Source organism: Cryptotermes secundus, unplaced genomic scaffold (assembly GCF_002891405.2).
Source record: "Cryptotermes secundus unplaced genomic scaffold, Csec_1.0 scaffold6215, whole genome shotgun sequence".
NCBI classification, from domain to species: Eukaryota; Metazoa; Arthropoda; class Insecta; order Blattodea; family Kalotermitidae; genus Cryptotermes; species Cryptotermes secundus.
Window position 1 is genome coordinate 1,522 of NW_019733515.1, and position 5,378 is coordinate 6,899.

A 5,378-nucleotide genomic window follows, 5' to 3' on the forward strand; every position below is an offset into this window, starting at 1 on the left:
ATCTATATACAACCGCCTTTAACTTCCACCTTTTAAGTATAGGATCGATTTGTACTCATAATGAACTGACAATTTTAATTGTGTGAAACATCGCCTCCTGTAATTTTATCACTTTCTGTGAAACCGTTAAATGATTACTGTAACCTGTATCGAATTTATTGAACAAATTCCTCATAATTACTTGCGTTGAATAATTCAGTTTCGTCACACATTATAATTTAGATTATGGCTGCACATTGCATGACATGTATTCAGTTCAGTATTGAGGGGGTGGGTTTCCCCATGCACCGCGACCAGTTTGATTTATTGTGCGTCCCCCTTTTAATTTCTTCTGTCTCCATACCCTACTGGTACTGGTGCTCGCTATCGTTCCCTTTCTGCCAGCGAGGTTCCGGCCTTCTATTGGCAGTGGTATCTGATATTTAGTCCCTTTCTCTTAGTGATGTCTTCCCTCCTCTGGCAGTGGTACCTAAGCTTCCCCATCTACCGGAGGCATTGGAAACTACTTGGGCGGGAAATTTGCCTAATTTTGCTCAGAGGTCTCCTAGAGACATGAGGTTCTTTTACGTGCCGTAAATCTACGACATGGGACCCACGGCTTAAAGTCCCTCCCGGAGGACCCGCGTTACTCCTAGACTACTGAGGCCGCTTTGCACATGTAAATAAAGGTCTAGAGCGATCGCCATGCACGTAAGACGTCCCCCAGCCTTTAGTGGTATAAGGGCCATGAATACATGGAATGTAACGCCGTGGAGCAGGGGGGCGTGGAGATACCCCTCCTTGCCACCACTGCTTACGCTGTAAGGAATTAACCCAATACTCCTAGCTTACCCTCAGCTAGGATTCTCCTGTTTCGGGGCTTCCTTCTCTCACTTAAAGCTGCCACAATCTATTATATCGTACGAAGGTTGATGAAAATACTAAGTGAGGTGATGTAAGTGCCAAGGGCCGGTAGCGCTGTAGTCGAGCGTCCTCTGTGGGCTGGCCCTTTCATCACTGTCACCTCTTATTAGTGGCGTAGAGCGGGCGTGTCTGGTCTGACCCGCCTCTACCTATCGTCTGTCATCTCTATGGTGGGAACTACACCCTGACATATAGTCATAGCTCCCTCCTGATATATCTTCATATAGTCTGCAGGTAGCACGTATTACATTATTAATATATCTTAAGGGGGCGTCGATACCAAGACTACTCAACGCTGCCGGCGTGGCAGGTACCTATCCCTGTCCAGTAGTACCTCCCCTGAACTGTGGTTGCATTCGGCTGCTGTTGCCTTTCATATTGGTAGGATCCGCGGGATCGGTCGTGGAAAGGTGGTTATGGAGGTGTGAATCACAATTCCTGTACATCCTACTCTAACTACCCTGTCTATTTACACTCTTATTTACATTATTTACAATATTAACAAGCCCGAACTACAGTCGGGTCTACATAGGGTCTTTACGTCATCCTATGCTTCCTCATGTTCTCCCTTAAAATACTCTTCCCGTGAAGTTATACATATTAAAAGCCCACATACCATGTTTATCACAAAAATCATTAATCGTGACTATAACGCAACTGTGCGTATTCTACACACTACCCGTAATCTTAACACATACACCATAACACGGACATATTGCCGGACTATCTTCCTAGGCAATTACTTGTTACATAATTATTACTCTCCCCTAAGGGCTCGCCGAGCACACTGGAGTTTGCTTTCAATATTTTCCACACACTTTTATCGACAATAATAATGAACAACATGGCTTATATGAGTAAACGTGACTTACTTGAAATAGAAGAATGCAGGCCCACTTGCACCGCTCGTAAGGCCCATCTCGACTAGAGCCTCCGGCTGACAACTGAATATTATGTTTGAGATCAGATCACAAGTCTCCTCCATTCAGTATTTTATATCTTTAACTTGCTGAATTGACTGTTGCTGAAAGAGGGAGGTTAACTCCTCTTTTCGTTCAATTCCCAAAGTTATATTCTAATTGGCTATTCCCCGGGGTTGTGGGTGGGCCCGTGGTCCTCTCTGCTGCTTATGCGATAATATTACTATACTCCAGTGGCCCAGTTAGCGGAGCTTCTTACTTATGTGATTATGCATAAATGCTGATCATCAACATTCTTAACCTAGTTCCCTAGTCCATGTGTTGTCATCTTTGCTCGGTTGCTGTGAAACACTTTTCGCAAGTCTCGAATATTTAGGTAATGCCTTAAATTTCCAATACCAAAATTGAGGCGCAACATGGAACATACTTGCACTTGAGAGCCTCGCCATAGCTCAAGCGGTTAGTCGCTGACTTCCCATTGCGGCGGCCCGGGTTCGATCCCGGGTCTGTTCAAGTGGGTTTTGTGGTAGGCAAAGTAGCTCTGGGGCAGGTTTTCTCCGAATACTTCGGTTTCCCCTGCAAATCTTCATTCCACCAATTGCTCCACAATCACCCTCACCTGTTATCTGGGGCTGGAACAATAGGCCAGAAGTGGCCGCAGTACAAGGGACTTAGTCCCACCCCACTAGCAATAAAAAAACTACAGAGCTTACGTTGTACATTGTTCCCACGGTTTGGCTCTTAGTGACAGCAGCAGTAAAGAGCAACAGTAGTGCCACATCTAAATTACATCAGATAGGCCTGACGAAATCTGCGCATCTTGTGTTTAGCAGTCATCATGGTCTTCACTGGACTGGCAGCTGCAGCGGAATGTCCCACGAAATGTACCAAGATATATGATCCAGTCTGCGCCTCTGACGGTGTAACCACTCGAACATTCTCCAATGCATGTGTGCTGAATGTGTACAACTGCCAGAATCCTCAGCACAGTAAGTTATTGGACTATATATTTTACTTAGTTACTACTCAAAATGTGATGTGCTTTCTGCCATCGACGCTATTTGCCTAGAAGAATTTCTGTAGATTCACTCTTGGCTCACTACATGTGTGTGTGTGTTTGTGTTCAGATATTCACAAGCGCCAGTTGTTGCATCCAGTACTCAGAGGAATGGTGGAGCAAGTATTTACCTGCTGAAAGAGAATATTTCGAAGGGTTTAACCTCCCAGTAGAGTAAGCCCTAGGTATGGTATTGAAAGCTTGACAAATTCCGTCTCGATACTTTTCGATCAGATTTCGAATGGACACACTTCGCGTCCTGAATAGACTACAAAGCTAAATTGTCACGGTATGTAACAAACCTTTTAAAGGGAGACATTTTGGGGCGCCAATAACAATTGAATATTTTATACACACTCATATTTATTTATTAAGATGAGATTAATGCGGAGAATAATTGCCGCCATTGAATTCCGAAACTTTTATCATCCATTCTAAAACACAACACATGAAAACATGCACGTATATTATATCCCATCGGTTTGTTTCGAAAACAGGATAAATTGATCTATCAGTCTAAAGAGAAAGTGCAGAAAGTTCTATGACGTGTTGAGAGCGCAGCGCGGAAGATATGAAGTGATACTGTTTGATAATATAACATAATGAAAGACCACGTCATCTATACTCATTATATAATACTGTTTTGCTGATTAGATTAAAAATTATGATAGCTCCAGGAAGCTAATGAGACATTTATGCCTGCATTCCGGCTAGGAAACTTGGAGAGTCACAAGGCTGGAAAGAAGTGTGTAATATACACGTTACAAATGAACTTTGTAAGATAACTAGCTACAGTCAGGATCTCGGAGGGAGGAAGGAATGAATAGCACTACTCAACGGGTAAAGCAGAAATGCATACAAAATCTTGGTCGTACAGCTTCAAGGGAGGAAACTTTATGGTGTTTGGGCGTTGAGACAAAGTCAACTTCAAAGTCGTGGACGGGTGAGTAACACTTGGGTTTCGTATTCGAGATATCTCGACTTCATAGTTCGGCCGGGAGACCGGCTATCTCAGTGAGCATTTCGTGCTTGTACTCAGTCCCTCCTGGCCCTGATTGGATTGTAACACCAAATTAGGCGACGATAGACACAGACGGTAGAGGAGTCGGAATTCGAGCCCGGGTAGGGTCAAGAATTTTCTCCATGTCGTCCAGACCGACTTTCGAGGCAAACCAAACCTCCTATCCAATTGATTTCGGGGCCCTTTTCCCGTGTTTAAACAGGCCGTGGCGTGAAGCTAACCACTCACTTCCAGCTAGTGCCGAGGTCAAGAAAATAGGAATCTATATATCTACTCCGCCGATCACGGTAGCCGAGCGGTAGCCGAGCCGATCGAAGACAGCGAGCTGTCTTCGCTCGCTTGGAAACCGGGATCGTGGGTTCGAGTTCTACTCAAGGCATGGATGCTAATTTGTGTGTGTGCGTTTTTCTGTGTTTGTGTACAGGTAGAGACCTTCACCGAAGTGAACGGAGAAGTTCATGGAGGTAGGCCTAGGCCCACTGGGGCTGTGGTGCCAATGAAAAAATATATATATATCTACCCCCCATACGCCTTCATGTCGTAGTGCTTAATTAGTTGAGGACTGGCAAACTTTAGCTGAAAATGTCGAAGCTAGTGAACTACTGCGACAGAATCAACGAAATTAGAAGTCAGTATGCGTGAAGAATATCTGTACACATACGCGTAGACACAGTAAGATGAAATGTCGTCTCGAGAATGAGTTGCTGTCTCATTTGTGATATCCTGAGAAAATTTAAACAATTGGAAATACCTTCACTGGATTCGAAGAAAGTACAGTTATTCGATTAAATTCAATTCTTATTTATTTTTATGCTTGATTAAGAGCCCAAATCTAATTACGAAGGGAGGGCGATTATATAAAGAAACAAAGCACAAAACAAGACAATTAATACTATTTTAATAATAATAATTCAATTTTAATTTATCATTGTATAGTAAGAAAAATAAAATATATACATTTTCATGAACACAGTGTTTTAATTAGTGCAAGATCCATGGTTCCTGTACAATATGACAACAGGAATCAATTCAAGCTGTAAATATATACATTTTTTTATTGCTAGTGGGGTGGGACTAAGTCCCTTGTACTGCAGCCACTTGTAGCCTATTGTACCAGCCCCAGATATTAGGTGACGGTGATTGTGGAGCAATTTGTGGAATGAAGATTGGCAGGGGAAACCGAAGTACTCGGAGAAAACCTGCCCCAGTGCCACTATGTCTACCACAAATCCCACTTGACCAGACCCGGGATCGAACACGGGCCGCCGCGGTGGGAAGCCAGCGACTAACCGCTTGAGCTATGGCGCGGCCCATATATGTACATATATAAAGATTTAATTTAGTTTTTTTCTTATTTATTTATGTGCTAACTTAACAGCCCAAAAGCCAGTTCTGAAATAAGCCCGAGTAAAGGAAACAAAAAACACATAAAGAAATATATACGCAAGGAAAGTTATGTAATAATAATAATAATAAT

The 5,378-nt window shown here is 43.1% G+C and overlaps 1 long non-coding RNA gene across 1 annotated transcript in view; it reads left to right on the forward strand.

The window, feature by feature from the left end:
- The first annotated feature begins 2,657 nt into the window (after window positions 1-2,657).
- The window catches only part of LOC111868166, a 6,279-nt gene continuing 3,558 nt past the window's right edge, over window positions 2,658-5,378 (forward strand). Inside the window, exon 1 of the long non-coding RNA XR_002843469.1 lies at window positions 2,658-2,812. This is a non-coding gene — a long non-coding RNA (uncharacterized LOC111868166). The remainder of the gene's footprint in view (window positions 2,813-5,378) is intronic.